Raw genomic sequence first — 18,814 nt, 5'->3', positions numbered from 1 at the left:
GTTAGTTTATCTACTTCCCACTCTGAAATTACTCTTGGACTGCGCAGAGGAGGATCTTCATATAATTAAAATATGCTAATGCTGTCCATACATTTATGTCTAACAAGTTTCAGTCAATTAAAGGAGCGAACAGCAGACCACGGTGATAACCAATCATGAAGAGGTGATGTAAACAAATGAGGGCCATTTAGTTTCATGAAAGTTCTATGAGGTTCTAGTTCACTAGTTTGACTCAGGTCCTGAAGCTGTATGAGAAAATGGAGGAAGTAATTTCCAAAGCTACATGAGCATTTGATTGTGTTTGTCCAAACACTCATTATTTTCACACTTCATTTTCCCCCCCTTATCTATAAGACATTCACTCAAACTCCAGATTAACACTCATCATTGCATTAGTCACACAATCTTTTGCCTGGAGACCCGATTCACTGTCTAGGCCCAAGCCATTTGTGTGTCGTATCAATCATTTGACTGCGAGAGGACACTTCTAATGGAAAAGACACAAGCAAACAAACAAACAGAGTAAGAATTAAGTATGAATCTCAGGATCCTATTACGCACTGAACCGCTGTCTAAGAGAATCTCACAAAAGCTTAATGTTTGTTAGTGATTAACATTTGACATTTGAGACTACCGTTTCCACGAGAAAACACAAAGCCGATCTCGTCAGTCTTGAACCCGTTAAGCTTGTGTGGTTTAGGAACTAATCCAGCTGTTACAAAACCCAGAGATGCATGAAACTCTGATCAGGGTGGCGGATCAGAGAAGATATATTTGGACCGTTGTGGGTACCCAGAGGAATACAGAGTACAGAATACTTCCATTTGTCGTAGATATAATTGGCAAGAAACACTCGCTAGTTTTGACTGAGTGAGAACTGAGAAGGTGTAAATTACCAATGAGCATAGCGTGACTTCTAAATCAAAGGCTGCGGTTTCACCAGCTTCAAGACCGAGGGCTACCGAGACGGTCTAAGATGGATGTCAGAAACTCTCAGCAGACAGGGGTCAGAGGTCAGAAAGAGAAACTTCAGAGGCTGCCCATAAAATTTACTTGGTCTATAACATCAGAGGGTAGATATGGATATTGCTTGTCTACATAAATTCTTAAAGCGCAGCACCACCCCTCCTTTTACTCCTCCTCCAGGACAAATTCTCTATCTAACTTACAGTACATGTCTGAGTTTTGGACCATTGTGAATTAAAAAAAGATTCTTAAAGGAAGATTCAGGGTTCAAAATCCTACAAGTCAAGTTAATTTAACAGTTTGTGTGTCATAATGTTGATTATCAAAATAACGGGGGGGGGTAGTATTGTTAAACGATATTGTTAAACCAACAATGTTGTTTTAACTTAAAAAAAAACACCAACATTGTTGTTTCAACTCAAAAAAAAATGAAGTAACCTGGCTGCCTTAAAATTTTAAGTTCATTGATATGGAAAAATTAAGTTAATACAATGAAGGAGATTGATTTAATCATCAGAAACTCAAAATATTATGTTATCTGAACTATATAAATTAAGTTGATTTGACAAAAGAAAAAATGTTGTGATTACAAATCATGAAAATATTTTTTTTACAGTGAAGAAATGTGAAGCTCGTAATTTTATAAGGAACATTAATTCTTGTTAAACTTGTCTCGTTTGAGTGGTAAAGTTTTTAAAATAATTTTAAGGTTTTAGTATTTATGGCTTTGTTGTCATGGCAGCAAAGTTGTAAAAGTGAATATACTGTAATTTTATAAAAATAAAGGTTAGTAGCGTTTATTCCACAGTTAAATCATGTTTGCATTCATATTGTTAAGTCCTATGGCTGTAACTGCATTAACATTTGCATTTTGGCCCCATTGACTTTTACTGCAACACAAATGTTTGCTTGTTTTAAAAGAAAAAGGATGGAAATTCATTTTTGTGGTAATCAACTTTATGCCACAAGCGTTGTTGATTATATAATCCAGTATATTCCTTTAAGTGAAAGATGTGCCAACTGCTTTCTGTGTCTATCTTTTCGACTCAGCGTGTAGAAGCTCAAATTCATTTCACCAAGCAGAAAAAAGGAAATGCGCTTTAAGGAAATGCGTTTTGTTTGCTCGGGTAACAGGTTTCATTTAAGGAGGCGCACACAATCACTAAGACAGACAGAGAAAGCATTAGTACACCAAGCGCATCCTCCGTTTGAGCGATAAAGTTGCTGCCATGGAAGGCTGTGCTTCCCTCCTATGCTTAGAAAAGACATCCGTGAGTGTTTGGCTTTTTGTTTTGGGGACACATATGAGGAAGCCCTATATAGAATGATGCATCACTGCTGCCATTTGCGATTACCGTGAAAGCAATGTGGCACGGCCGCAGCCCCTCGATGAAAGAGCGGAGAACAAAGAAAACATATCACATATTGTATACAGCCATTCAGCCGAGAGTGGCAAACAGGGAGCTGCGGTTGTTATGAACATGTTTTTGTGAGAGTCTCCATATTGAAGAACATCCATATTTAATCACAGTATCTGGAGTACAACATCTCGCCGTCTGTGAATCATACACTTGCTTTATTACCATATTTGCTAGAAACGTCTCGTATCCGCCACTGGCGACGGGAGGATGGAAAACGGAATGATTTTGTAATGGCTTCTGGCACATCCATTATTCAATATGAAATACCTTGAAAGTTTATTTTACTGTGCTCCGTCTCACACTTCGAGCTGCCATTTCATATGCGGCTAAATTGATTCAGCGGTGTTGTGCGGGGTGAACCGTTCCGACCAATTTGTCATGCAAAAGGTAAGCCTGAGTAACAGAGGACGTTGAAAGAGAGAAACAAAGGCGATTGCGTGGGCACACGCTGATTTTTTTTAAACAGGTTCTCCAGTCAGTTCTCGCTCCATTAATGGCCACAGAGTCAACCTCTTCAGAATTGACTTAATGCTTCTTTGAAATCAACAGCTTGACACTTTGAATCGATACCAGCTTGGTCTTTAACGATACTGTCGGATTGACTAATCATCACACAACAACGCGATTCAGGGAGTTGTTCAATCAAACAACAACAATGCAAAAACAAAGATTAAAGTATGTTGAACTTCCAGGTCTGATAATTATTGTTGCACGTTCTTTATTTGTATGCAGAATGATGGAATGTCAAGCATCAGGTATGGCAGCTTTTGTGGCATGCAAAGGCAGTTTCTAACCGTGGGAGAGAGAGAGAGACAGCGCGTGAAAGCGATGGGGAGGAAGAAAAAACACAATAGCTCAAAATTGAGGCAGTGCCGGGGAGTGTTGGTGGCAGAAAGAGAGGTTGAGAGTCGATGCCACCAATCTAGTTATGACCCATGTAGTGATTGCTCTGCAAAACTTCGCAATTACACCAGTTCTTTCTTCCGCCGTAGGCTACTATGCAATCAGACTGGCTACCTGCAGACTAGCGGCAATCGCTGGCCAAAACTGCCCACTGTGTTACTGCCATGAGAAGAAAAAAATCAATTCAAGCTCATTAACATCTTAATAAGGAAATTTGAGATTCGTGACATTTTCGGCACAGGCTTGCTACATTATATATCGTGTTGCTTTTAATCACGAACCATACAATGGGACCCAAAAGACTCAGACCACTAATTTAATAATAATAAAAAAAATCTTCATTTGAATTCACATAATCAGCATAACAATATGAGTTTCAAAACTGAAAAGTGAACATGCATTTCACAATGCCTTAGATTTTGTTTGTAAGAGATAAAATCATCCAAAAAAAAAGGTTATTTTCTCACCCTTATATTCTAAACCAGTAGTTCTAAATATTTTCCTTCAAAGGCCCCATATTGTCCAACGCAATATACCAGTAACCCAGCAAATAAATGTAGGTTCTGGGAACGTTAGTTTTTGGTTCCCAGAACGTTCCTAGAACTTTCCCTTAAGGTTAAGGGAACGTTCCCGGAACATTCTCCTCACGTTATAAAAATGGAACCTAAAAATAACCTACATGGAACGTTCCTATAACGTTCTTGTTTGGTTCCCAAAAAAATAACCTCATGGGACCATTTGGCAACGTGTTTGTGTTTGCTGGGAAGACATTCTTTAGCAGAACCCTAAAGTGTGATATTTCGAAGAATGTGTGTAAGAAAGTGTTTTCAACATATGATCTTTTGTTTTCTGCAAAATATAGCATGAGGGTGAGTAAATGACAGGATTTTCATTTCATTGTTGTCTATTCCTTTAATAGCATTAGCATGAACCTATATAAATAGTGCAGAATCACAATTATTTTAGACTTTTGGACCCCGTCGTGCGTATACTTGAACGGCATAGTGAAGTGTATTCAAGTCATTAAGATCCTGGTCACATCGGTTAACTGCAGGCAGAAGCTAATGATCATGTGAGAGCTGGAGAGTGTTTGTGAGTCGGTTTGGGTCTAGGGAACGTGTTGAATCATTTACACTGTTTACTCTGTGCATCAGAAGGTGTTAGGCAAGCTAGAATATGTGCAAGCTATTTTAATAATCGGAGAAAAGGTAGAAATATCATTCCCACACCACTCTGCTGCTGTATATCAGCTTCGGGCTAAGAAAAACGTAATGTGCATCTCTTTTTTTATTCAGAGTCAATGTAAATGTATTCACCTTCAAGAGAAAAGCCGATCAGTATGGTCTGAAGCATTAATCGTGACAGGGTTTGTAATGCTATTTAAAAAGGGCCCATCTTTTGTAAGACACATCTTTTGTTCGATTTCATATTTATATAATACGAGTTTCCAATAAACTCTTTGAACGTTTGATGTCTTTGAAATGCAGCAAACACAGAGATTAAATAGGGTTTATTTTTGTAAAGCCAATAAAAATGATACCGAACGCATAGGAAATATGAGAGCGAGCCTGTTCAGCATTTCTATAGTTGGCACCTATCCTCCCTGATCTGTCCATATCGTCAGGTCCTCTAGACCCCAAGTTCAAGCATTTCATCCGAAAGCTATGGAAAACTGAGATGTCAGTTTCTGAAAGTTCTTTTTAGAGCATGTTAATGGTGAACATGTCAAGCAGCTTCAAAAACGCATGCTGAGAACTGAAGCTGCCTTAGAGGAAAAAAAAAAAAAAATCGCCTTTGGCCTTTCTTTAAAATACAATTTGATTCAAGGCCTGTTCATTCAAAAAAATATGAAACCTAGTCATTATGACCTGATCTCGGCTGGGGATCTGATGAAGAAATGAAATCTGCTTTGTAACTTCAAAGGCCTTCACTTCAGTTCAGGGACCTTGCTGTCCGGCACACTCCTGGCAAAAAGGGTGAAAAGGGAACAGAAAAAGCCTAGGAAGACAGAATAACCTTCACTGCGGCGTGATATTCCAGCACTAATTTTGAAAAGTGGATTATTTTGAAATCCGCTCCACTCAAATTTTTAAGTGTCATTGTGACACCGCATGGCTGAAAAATAGATGCAGGCCTTGAAATGGCTGTATTCAGACCTGAATAGGACTGCTGGCACAAACAAGCAGGGATGGAGCTGGATTTTTTTCATTACTTTTCTCTTTGTGTGTAGTTCAGGAGCAAAAGCACATCTGTTCATGGGGTTTGTGATTTGGAGAGGGGGTTTTGCGGGTGTGTGTGTGTGTCTGTGTGCATTTTAGAGGGGAAATGGAATTTTACCCTGAAGCCATCTGCATTACACTTTGAAGACAGAGCAATTTTTGTTGGTCCTGACCACACCCAATAACGGCCCCTTGCCAACGGACTGCACAAAACCAGACTTGACATCCAGTTTGATGAACCATGAAAAACCATCCCTTGGCACCAGTTTGCGAATGTCTTTTCTTTTAGAGAGTATTAGACATGCATGTTATATTTGTACCATATTGCTAATCAGTAAATAAAAATGATTTTGTGGTGAAGTAAATACTACAGAAAAAAACAATGTAATTTCCATGAAAAAAGTTAGTTCAGGCAAGAATAAAAAAAAGTACATTCTAGTAGTACTCAATTCAATTGTGTAGAAATGAAAGCGTAAATATCAATATTATTATAAATTTAAGTAAAATTACTCAACTTTTCTGATACTGGTGTTCCCATCATGCACTGGGCCATGAATAATTAATGAGGTTTATTTTTCACTGTTTTCCATAGACTATTTTATCATTGCTTTTGTTGTTAGGATTTAGTAATTTGCCATTTTGTGACATTTGGAGTTCATTTTACTTAAAATTACACATTCAAACAGAAAAACAATCTATCAAATGTTACCTTCATTGTGTATTGTCTACCAAGTATTGAGGTCTGCGTTCACACATCCAATCTTTAAAATGAAGATAATATATGATGACACAAACCATTAGTATTAATTACTTAAAAGTTTCTGAGTAAATCATGCATTTAAAAAGTGTGGTCTAATTCAATGTTATATTCACCGATAAAAAACAACTTATTGTTTAAAATCATTGTAACAATTTGCACTCAATTTTTACTGCTGTGATATCAAGTACAACTTACTTGTCAGTATCAAGTAACATTGACTTGTAACATTGTAACATTTGTGAAGACATTAAAGCGTCACACCACCTCTGGAAAGATGAATGTGTATTTAAAATGGGTCATTGATAGCGATTTTTAATTAACTGGTTACAGTGTTATTTGACTATTATTTAGATAGTGTCTTTCATTAATATTTTAAAACACACTAACAATTAAATAACATTATTAAATAAATTAAATATTTAGTATATCTCAGAATGAATAAATTGTTCATACTGCATTTACGATTGTTTTTAGTTTGCCGTTTTATATATTTATTTGAACAAAATTAGTATTGAATTTTAGTTTGTCGTTTCCCAATTACCAACTTACACAATCAGACTTCTTCCAAGTCAGATATTCTCTGATATGCTATGCAAATTCGTTTTCTACATAGCTACCTTTGTCTCATTTGAGATTTGTCTCAAATGAGACCTGTTGTCTCATTTGCATGATTCAAAGTTCAAGTGTTATTTCTGCATGACTAGCAGCATTTAACAGAATTACAAAAATAGCTGTTTTCAAACAGGTTTCTGAAAAACACATTACTCATTTGTTAAACTCACACACCTTTGGTTGAGCCAGTGCTGCTGTTGTCGGGCAGCTTTTTGTTTAAAGATGTTTAAACAAACAGAGCAATGTTTGCACTGAGCTAGTGTTTACACATTTTGCCATAAATCAACCTATGAATTTGCTTATTTCTATTTTTTTTAACACTGAAAGAAAAATAACACACATCACCACTTTTAGGAGAAACATCTGATAAAATTCTTAAATAAAACATATCTGAGCTTCTGGGAAAAGCAAATGCTACTCCAACTCTCTGCACAACCACCCACTTTAACAGAGCAAAAAAAATAAAATAATAATAATAAATAAATAAACAAACATTACTATTGCAAAGGACTGAGAGAAATCAGAAGCAGTTGAGAGGAAGGGGTGTTTATGTTGTAATTTTCCTTGAAATATTGTGTGAAAACATTGAAAGGACTGAAAGAGGAAGGTGGATGCAGGACACAAACATCATCTGTATAGAAACATCAGAGCTTTTAACTATCAGGCTCCTGCAGCCAAACCTTCTGTTCCTTCAAAGCAGGAGCCTCAGAAAGACCTGCAGACAACTGATGTTTTGTTCAAATACTTTGTCAGGCCTGGGCATACCGTCATGGCATCACTATATTGTAGATTTAATTTTATTTGAAAAGGGGGGAAACAAAGCCGAGGCATGTTCTGAATTGGATGAGAAGATAAAGTCAGCTTTGCTTTGTAGTTTCAATCATAAGGAGAGATGCAGCATAGCCACTATCAAATAGAGCAAGGATGAGGCCAGGCAGTTTCCTCCCTGCCTTTTTACCGCACAGCTCCTGGGGGCAATGAGGATTCAGTTACCACAACAGCACAAGCTAAGATACGATTTAAAAACACTTTCCACGGCCAAGAACAAGAAATGAGCCCCGGATCCCAATAAAACGCAAACACCTGAGGAATACCCGAGTGAAATCAAAACAATATTGAATATGAAGGAACGCTTTGTTTTTTAGAGCTAGTTATTGCTCGAGTCGGTGTTTGTTTTGAGCCGACATGATTGTTAAATAATGCAAAGTACGTAACGGAGAACTTTAGAAAGTGAAAATATTTTAGGTAGAGATGCAAAGCTACATGCCTAGTGTTAGTCTCTGCATATATGGTACAATAAACAAGTTCATATGTAAAAGCAATATAACATTCAAATTCGTAAGTTGGTCTAAATATCAATTTCGGTAATAAGATAACATACTCAGAAATATAATTCAAATAAACACATCTGACTTTAAGCTGGGAAAAAACAGTGTTGGGATGTTTAGCAGATGAGAGGAGAAAGTAGCTCATGCGCTGGATGTTGCAGTGACTGATTCTGCAGATAAAACGGATCAGTCGTAGCACTGAGCCGTTGGCTACCTCGGCCAATCTGAGATGTGACAGCCATGGGGTGAGTTCATGAAAAGGATCAAACATGCTCCAAAGCTTTACAGAGATATGATACGTTGCCCTTCCCCACGCCTGAGTTAGCAATACACAAGAAAATAAGAGAAATGATATTGAAAGTTTTAGTTCTACTGCCTGAACTGAATAATACAGACTTTGAACCAACTGAAAAAAGGCTGATGACCACCATTGAGTCAAGTTTTGGCTATATAGTAAGGAAAAAGATACTCTCAACTGGTAGATTGCTATAACTACACCATTCTGACCAAAAAACATCTTTCTCCATTGACAGCCATTCAGAAGTAGCCGTGTGTTCTGATAAGATAGATTTTCCAGCAAGAACTTAATACTGCAAAAACAAATAGTATGTCTACTTGAACGTCACAGCTCAGGATAGTTGCTAGTGGAGGTTTTGAGACTAACAGCGTTCTTGTGGTGACCTTAGCCAGAGACAATTTATATAGAGACATGCCACTTCCTAAATCCTCAATACAACTCTATAGGCATGCTATCAACACGCATAATCGTTTTTCAGCGTGTTTATGAACGCCGTTGACTTAACGTTACATTATTGTCTCAAAATGCGTAGATAACACGCCACTTGACTTGAAACTGGCGTGTATGTTTAACCAAAAATCATGATGCCATGTTGATATAGGGACAACCTGTAACGCCAAAGATGGCGGTTGTATGCACATGTCCCGCCCCTCTCGCTGGAAAGCCAATCGTCTGCTTTTAACAGTCAAGCCGGGAAACATTTAAGCCTATCGTCTGGTTCCACTGATGCACGTGCACATTTGATGTTTGCGACCCTTGTGCATGAGTAGTAAAAGTATAGCCTGTGGGGAAAAGGGCGTTTTAAACCTTATTTTGGGGCCAAGTCATCAATTTTTTTGAGCGATTTTTGTACTGCTGTCTATACATGCAGTTTTTCTGTCCCGGTGACCAGTGAAACTGCAGTTCTGGCTCTCTGCCCATTCATTTAGATAGGAGCCTGGTCTTGTTCGTCCGAATTAGCTGTCCGAAGGCGTTGCCAAGATGGCGGGCAAGTGGCATGACTTGCCTAAAAGGACTTTGCCTTAGCCAATCAATTGTGTAACTGAGGTGAATGGGGGTGCTAAAGTGACTAAAACCTGACGTCAACATAATGTAGCTTTTTTGGTTTCTAAGCTTCTGCTTCGGAAAAAGACAAACTTCTTGTGAACCTACTGAGTATCAGACAGAGATATAAAAAGGTGAAATTCAGCCCTTGTATTCCTAGTTTTATGTTAGTGTGAGGAACCTTGTGTTTCGTAGGTCAGTTTCATTAAATGAATCTGAAATGTGGTCATGAGACCACTACATGGGCCTGAATCAAACAAATACTTCAGCTTGTGTCTTCTATATATAGAACAGAAGATTAGCACACTGCCCAGAGAAAAATACATTGCCTCTTATCTCCAAGGAACACACTTGAAGAAATCAAAAGTGTGTGTGCAGCCCCAACGAGAGGGTTAGAGCGAGATGAGGAGCAAGAAAAGGAATGAAATCTCTTCACCTGCAAATAGTCCACCTAAGAAGCTGGGAACACCAAAGGCATGGGCTTTTAGCTTAAATACCTTTAGTAAAAGATCTACGATAGCTACTCAAAAACCTCCCAAGAATGGCGTTATCTCCGACTGCAATGAATGTGTTCACAGGTACTTCCAAATAAGGATGTAAAAAAGAAGTGGAAGTTGGTGAGCTTGTGGTTAAATTTAGTGTGCTATCACCCCAAGCTTTCAGCGTGGAGTTCCTCTCAGACATATTACAGCCTCATGTCACTGAAATGGCACTTCAGAAGATGGAGTGGACTCCTTAAAGTGCATTTGGATGTGCTAGTAACTTGTTATAAGCAGCAGAGTTATTAATCTTTGTACATTTATGAATAAATCCCAAATATATCACTGTAGTGGTGAGAGCAGCTGTTGGATATTAAAAATTTGAAATTAGGACCAGTATTTGTATATTTTCATCTGGTCCTAATTTCAGATTTTTGATATGCAACAGTACAGCAATATATTTGGGATTTATACATAACTGTACAAAGATAAATAACTCTGCTGCTTATAGCATATTAAAAAAAACGGACAAAATCTTTTCGTTTCTTTCTCTTGCACAGTGGCTTTTAGTCCACATAATGGCTTATATGAGCACTTTGAACAATAGTTAGTCCTGCTATTAAAAAGCAACCATTTTTAAGGCTTTTCATGGCTTTTAGCTGCTACATTTCTTTATAGCTGCTCCCCATTACTTTGAAGGTTAATGTTGGATGTGCAATTCGCCTAATTTGCTGTGAGGAAAATTACAAGTTCGGTCAATAGCTTTTTAGCGTAGCAAAGTGGAGGCCATGTGGTGACAAAATGGCAGACTATCAGTACATCGAAGCCAACTGGGGTCTTTGAGGTATACAACTCAAGTAGTTTTCTTTTCCGATGGCTTTCAAAACACTTGAAGTAGCTTTTTATACATTTTCATCGGTGAAACTTTTAACATTGATAAAAGTGGTGTAATACCTATGGTATTAGCGTTGCAAAGTGGGGACCATGTGGTGACAAAATGGCAGACTATCAGTACATCGAAGCCAACTGGGGTCTTTGAGGTATACAACTCAAGTAGTTTTCTTTTCCGATGGCTTTCAAAACACTTGAAGTAGCTTTTTATACATTTTCATCTGTGAAACTTTTAACATTGATAAAAGTGGTGTAATACCTATGGTATTAGCGTTGCAAAGTGGGGACCATGGGGTGACAAAATGGCAGACTACCGGAGTAGCGAATCTTACAGAGGTCTTGCAGATTTAACTCAAGCTATTTTCTTTTCTGATGCTTCTATAAAGAGCACAGTCTCCTTAGACTTGATATTCAGCATAGCACGCTCACGGCTTTCCTCAGAGCACATCTACAAGACTTTTAACATAGGGCCCATTGTACTTGACCCTTCTGGATGGTAAATAAATCAATTTGTGCTGAATGCAGAAAGTGCTGTCACACGAGATGAATAAAGAAACAAGGGGTTTTGAGGAGAGGGAGGGAGCGAGCGAGCAAGCGAAAAGGGCAAACACCCAGAGGTGGGATTTATTGAATAAATAAAGAGACGGATCCGTCCTAAACTTTCCCTCAAAAGACAACTGAGAGTGGAAAGATGAAGGAAAGACGAAAGAGAAAGATCTGCTAGAGAACACTGTTGCTTGATCCTGCTCTCTGCAGTATTCCCATCATAAAAGCAACAACAAAATCAGTGAAGATAGTGTAAAAAAAAATCCCCTAAACCGTTAAATTAACATGTGAAGAGAGAGATAAAGACCCGCTCATGAAGACAGGAATTTTGGGAGGAGTTGCGACAGCCCCTCAGGCCACCGATCTCAATGTGTTGAAACAGGTTCATGAAGAGGGGTAAAAAAAAAAAAAAAACCTTTTCCCCCCGATGTGAACCTCAGCAGCTGTGCGCCGGTTGTGTACATAATCAACCATTTACCTCTACTCCAACTTTCAACCTTTTAAAATCGCATTAGAACGGTACATGCTGAAACAACACGGCGCTCAGAGGAAGCTCCTCCAGCCTGCGAGAGCTGGAACTAATTTATCGCATGAGAGGATGCTTCTTCCCCTGCCTCTCGGGAGTGCAGCATGGGTTGGTTGCCTGCCCTAATCATTTTCACCATGAGGTTTACTGAATGTTTAACCTGTCAAGAATCCGGTGCTATCCGACTATGGCATGTAAAGTCATGCGGCAAAGCCGTTTAAGAAATTCAAAAAGGAAATAAAGAAATTGAGTTCGAAATTGATTCTATACGCCATGCATCTTTGGGAACCCTTAATGATACTCATGATTTTACTGGGCAACATGACCTTGCATTTGAACTTTCTTCTCTGACATTTGGGTTCAAGGTTTTCATTCAGCCGCAGCTTCATTCATTCTTGCTCCCTTTCATTCCCACCAGCTCCCTTTTGAATCACATAACCAGAATGATTTGTTACTTCGGTGAATAAAGACAACAATTTAGAGGGAGGTGCTAAAAAGGGATGTGAACATGAGGGAGGAGGGCACTAAATTGTTAGCGGGAATAACATTCAACCTTTTTCTTTACTCAGACAGATGACATAAATATGAAAGGGACCTAATGACTTCAAAAAGGCACCACTTCCTCTTTCAGTGGCAAACTCTGCTGCATTCAAAACTCTGTGTAGCTCCTTTCTGTGGGAGTTCCCCAATCCTAACAGGGTTGTATTTTAAATACAATTAACAAAAATTGCATTTACTCATTCTCACGTCATTACAAAAGTGTATGACCTTTCTTGAGTGAATCCCAAAACCTCAAATGTTTCGTGTTCAACAGAAACAGTCATACTGGGTTGAAAAAACATGAGAGTGAGTAAATGATGGCATACTTTTTCGGTGGGCTATCCCTTTAAGAAATTCCCTTCAACACAGATACATTAACACTAGGGTGTTTTTCTTTTTGACTCACACCATGTTTGAGGTCATATGAGTTAATTCATCACTGAATGACTGACTGACTGACTGACTACATATTCCATACACTAACCCTAATTCTACCCCTAAAAATACCCATCACAGACACCTTTCTGCATTTTTATATTTTCAAAAAAGTAGTTTTCCTCATGGGGACCAAAAAATGTCCCCAAGTCACCTTTATTTCTATAGCGCTTTTTACAATACAGATTGTATCAAAGCAGCTTCACAGTGATAACATGAAAAGCCAAAAGCCAAGGCAACATTGGCAAGGAACCAAAACTCCATCAGGTGACTAAATGGAGAAAAAAACCTTGGGAGAGCCCAGGCTCAGTTGGGGAGAAACATTAACAGGTTTTAAACAACATGAGGCTAAGTAAATGTATGAATTTTCCTTTTTGGGTGAACTACTTTTTAACTTTGCTTTTCTATTTAAATGAATAAAGTTATGTGAGTTTCCATTCATTTTAATACCACTTTCTTAAATTCTAATACAAAGTGTAATTTAAGGCATTAATTCAAGTCAAAATGCTGCAACCTTCAGCAAAGTAGGTGCATTGTGAAAAGGGCACTTAAAGCTTTAAACGGCGAGAGAGACCATTTCTTCCGCCCACATTGTTTGTGCTGAACATCTCTCTGAATAGAGCCTTGGCCCGTCAAGATCATGGTTCACCCCACATTACCTTTAATAAATTTAATCGATGTCAGTGCTTCCTCATTCACCCTGACAGCTCTGGGAGATCCTGTCCCTAACACATGGAGCTCATGGGCACTCTAACCTTCTTTAACATCCGCCTCTCTCACTCTATCCGGAACAGATTTAAGAGAGGGGGGGTTCCTCTGTCATGCCCTTTTGGGTTCAAAGCATCACTTAAAGAGGCAAGAGTGGCAGGCAGGAACGTCTTCTCACACATGGAGAAATGCAATCTGCACATCACAGACAGCATCAAAGCGACGGACCCAGAATGGGAATCCGGTTATCGTGCGTCTCCATGGCTGCCAGAAAGGTTGTGTGGCTTTGAATGTCAGCCTGAATTGAAACGCTCAAAGCCTCAGATGGATATTTGACAGAATGTGATTTGGAGGGAGGGAGACTAAGGGCTAAGGGCTGCTACCAACTCGCAACCTTTTGTAGATGGATCTAAATGCCAGGACAAACATTTGACATTGAAGAAATCGTATCCGCCGGACCACCATTAACCAACTACATGTGAACGAGCAGCCTGATGTATGCAAATCCTTTTCTGGGGGGGGTATTATCGACCTCAAAACGTATGGCTTAAAGTGCCTCGGATCAAAACGCACCATGTATGTTTCTTAAGCGCAAGCATTAAACACACTCAAATTGGCTCTACACTGATCTCTGAACCGATCAATACGACAACCCTGTAGAAAGGATGACTTATGACTCTTGCGCTATAAGCAAACTTATAAATAACATTCCAACTGCTACATAATTGATGCTAAAACTATATTGAACAGCTCAGGGTGGCCTCGCCGTAAAACGACTAACCGCACTCTTGAGTTATCGCCAAAGAGTGCATTTTAAAAAACACATTGTGTAGAAATAATTGGATGCTTGTATAATCGATTGCCATGTCCAGAACCTTTCATTGACTGCCATGCCAATATATTTATACCACCGGCCCATAAATGAGCAAGAGTGGACAAAAAAGTCAGTTGTGGCTCTTTAAACCATGCCATTAAACTCAAGATAGGATAAAAAATACAAACTAAAAGACCAAATCTGTTCGCCAATATGGATCCTCTCAGGCTGCCATTCCGCAAGAATCATTAATATTAATAAATAAATGCACATAAACTAGTCCAGTCGGCACATTTAATCAACTTTCCGCATTCAGATTGAAAGCAAAACATCTTACGTGTATAACCGAGAGACAAACAGTGAGTTTGAGACCCCCATATAAGCATAAAGGAGGAGCGACGACAGTGAAGATTGAGAGAGGAACAGGCCTGATTTTACATTGTGTTTTGTGTGCCAGCAGTCGTATGTGAGGGGCTGCTGGCATACTTTCATTTTTGTTGATTTATTTTAATAAAACCTTTAAATGTTCGCTGGTTACGCCTCCTCCTCCTCATAACAACGAACCCCGTTACAAATACGTTATTGTGTACAGCGTGCAAAAGTTAGCACTCTCATTTAAAGCTTATCTCAGAAGATCCGCCCTCGTGTTTCCCTGCTGTGCGCCGCTACGCTGCTTATACGCATAACAATATTAAAGCAAGAGAACAATATTCCCTCAAAGCGGAACTTAAGACCACCAACTGGCTTTATCAACCAGCAATCTTTGTAAAAGGCGTTTCAACAGTCCATCAGACTGTGTACACAAACCTAATGTAAGCATTCCCTTTGATTATGTGGCAAAAAGGAGGTGTGTGGGACCAGATGAGTAGATAAGTCTGGGTGAAGTCTCAGGAGGCCATTTTGGGCGGTGCAGAGTGCAGACAGCAGGTCCTCCCTTATTAGCAATGCTCCGATTAATCCATTAGCAAACGGGGAGTGCATTTGACGGACAAGAAAGAAACCATAGGAGGGATAATGCATGTGTTCATGGGACAACAGATGCTTGGTCCAACGCATGGCTTGAGTAATTTACAGTAAAAGCCTGTGATGAAGCATATGTATGCGCGTACATGTACTCAAGTGGTCGGAAGAGAATTTAAATATGAATAAATGATGACATAATGGCCTCAGCACTTCAACCCATTTAAATAGTTGGTCAAAATCACAATCTGAAACCTTAACTGCCTGTCTCCTAATCCAATCATTTTAGAATAATACTCACAATCATTTTAGCACATAAAACACTGTTCACTTAGCCATGCCGTTTTCTTTCTTTCCTCTTCCTACCATTTGAGACGAACAAAGCCCTAAAGCTGTTAAATTAGTTTTACCATATGCTCCCATTGGTTCTTCCTGAAAGCAGTTCCATAGTTAAGCTTTAACTAAATGAATATGCAGATATGAATTAGACTTTTCTTTTTCCCTACAAGCGTTTTCCTGGTTGATATACAAGCGGAACTGACGTTAATCAGCTCAAATTCTTGCCTGCCAATAAACAATGACAAAATGTTCCCCCATAGGCCACAGTGACATGAATCTTTCGCTTGAATGCTTAAATGATCAGATGTGTGTAGATGTGGTTTAGTGTCAGTAGTGTCAATAATTAGGTTTTTCACAAGGTCTGTGTCTTCAGTTCATAGGGAGTTTCAGTTCCTCATTATGTTCAAATGTCATTCAGAGTGACATCACTGATATGTAAATATAGACGTAATCCTCTTGTAACCATTCAGGAAACAAATTCGCCTTAACCAAACCCTTATGATGATTTATGAAATATTCCATGCTAAATCTATAGTCCACATCCGTCCTTTAATCATGCAGTTTTCAGAATGAGGAAAAATTCTTCTTAATCAGAATAAGGAAATGTTTCGTCAGCCAAGTCGTTTAATGATTGAAAACTTAAATAATTCAGTAGACTGCAGTACAGGTTTTTGCTATAAAATCCATCAAGAGCACATGCAATTACTGAGCTTGCAAAGAGAGCAGAGGTGCTCTTCTTTACTTGTTTGCATACAGGTTATAAGTCTCCTGCTGACAGCACTTCAGAGAAACTGACATTTCCAACACACAACCAAAAAGATCCAGAGGGTCATAACAGCATACACGTCGAGTAAAGGGAATGGGTTGTGTGATTGTGTGTGTGTTCTTCAGAGCAGTCTATGTAGCTTAAAGCAATATCAGTGTGGGGGAAACAGACATATACTAACATGCCTAACATTTGAGGATAAATCATGAGATGTCATGTTCTGTCACTTAGAAACTAGACTAGGAAATACTGGATACTGGTTCCTCAGGCAAGAAGGTGAACCACACCCATTGCATATCCCAAAACAATAGCCTGAACAGAATCTTCCCTCGAACTGTATTTTCCAATTAATTTCCAGTGCAGTTCAATGTATTAAACAACATATTCTGTCACACAATAAAACAAAATTAAATTCTGTAAACAGGCTGACAAGCAAGTGTTCTTTTGGAAAATGTCATATGATATGCATTTTCCCGGTTGTGTGATGGAACTTCCCAAATTTAATGCGGAACACGTTTGATTTGATTTAACAAATTCCCCATTATGGACTGTACGTCAGTTACTCTAACATCCTAAAAGTGTAGATAAATGTATAGGCAAATAGAGTGGTGCAGGGATGACGTCAAATCCCGGAAGACTAATTCCCCCTTTGGCTCCTTCGAAGATTTTCCTGGGGTTTTAAAACCACTTCAAAGTTTGTGTTTTTGGTATGGATTTGTGTAATAAATCATCTCTCAATTAATATGAGCAATATACCTACATGCACATTACATGTTGACTGTGTTTTAGGCTATGCTGTTTTTATTGAAAAAAAAAGAAAAAAAGAAATAAAGACTAGACAGACAGACGGACATCTTTAGTGGGTCATTAACGAAGAAAAACATTTCAAAAAGAATGCGAAATGCAGCAGCCACCACCTCAAAGTTATCAATCAATCACTTTAAATTAACACATTGAAGTCTGAAGACGAATAATAAAGACATCTATGTCAGACATTTTGATGAGCAAACAAGCATGATGTGATGTGACTGATAAAAACCACACAACAGACAAATGACTGAATTGGTTCACACCGCTCTCCACCTCCGCTACCTCTCGTGAGCAAGCGCATGCTCACTTTCTTTCTCTCTCCCCCGTTCACGCGCGCACACACACATAGCGCACTCACGCGCTCAAAGAATATTCAAGCCTAATGAGTTGTTCGCGCACGTCTCAAAATCCCGTATAGCTAATAATTTGAACACGCAGGACAACAGCCATGCACGAACCCCAAATAATGCAGTTGTTTATTAAAAGGATAGTGCGACCCAAAATTAAAATGCTGTGTCATATTCAAAATCCGTATGACTTGTTCATTTGCAAAAACAAAAATCAAATAAAAATCAAAGGCTGATGGAAGTAGCCCTGCAATTAGAATCAGGCTTTAAACATGACGCAAAATCACCATAAAAGTAGTCCAAAGACGACATGTCTAGTCTTCTGGCGACATGGATACAATAGCTTTTGTGAGATTCGCCTAACAGAATCAGACAGGTGATCCAATTCACAAAACCTCTTCAGAATGATTCGTTCATCAATCAAACAAACAGATCCAGTTCTCGCTTGACTTAATGATCCAATGAAGTTCATTTCGGCTCGTTCCTCACACAAACCTATTATGTGACTTCAGGGGACTTAGAATAGGCTATTGCACACGATCGTGTGACTAGGCTACTTTTATGGGACTGATGTCCGTTTCAACGCTTCGGCTGAATCAGGCACCTTTCATAGTCATTCCATGGAAATGACCGAACAGGATATTTTTGGAAAATATTCATGATTGAAAGGACTTTCATTTTAAGGTGAACTGTCCCTTTAAAGTCCGTGTTTAGTTTCTGTTTGTTTGGGACTGACGCATATGCTGGGGATTTCGGAAACACGAGCAGATGTGATGTCACTGCTATGTTTCTGCGCGTGAAACAGTAACATTAAACATGTATATAGCCTCGCGTGTCCAAACTAAAAGTTGAAACACTTCACTGTTTTGTATACTGAGGTAGCTACAGAAGTTTTAAAACGCTTTATCACAGTCTCCAACGACTGGTGATAAAAATGAATGAATGTGAATGTCCGAGGCGGGCACAGATGCTTAATCTTCTTCAGGTGGACACTTGACCTCTTGTTCATAACGTGGGAGAAATTAAAAGTGTAACACATGTCCTGGCAGTGATTGCCAACGAATTGCGGCAATGGCTATTATAAACACTTGTTGATGTTGAT

General features: G+C 38.8%; 1 protein-coding gene across 2 annotated transcripts in view; it reads right to left on the bottom strand.

Moving 5' to 3' along the window:
* The window catches only part of alcama (activated leukocyte cell adhesion molecule a), a 67,319-nt gene that overhangs the window by 48,117 nt on the left and 388 nt on the right, over positions 1-18,814 (bottom strand). The window lies entirely within an intron of this gene.

Source organism: Pimephales promelas, chromosome 23, assembly GCF_988280905.1.
Source record: "Pimephales promelas chromosome 23, fPimPro1.hap1.1, whole genome shotgun sequence".
NCBI classification, from domain to species: Eukaryota; Metazoa; Chordata; class Actinopteri; order Cypriniformes; family Leuciscidae; genus Pimephales; species Pimephales promelas.
This window is presented reverse-complemented; position numbering and strand designations above follow the sequence as displayed.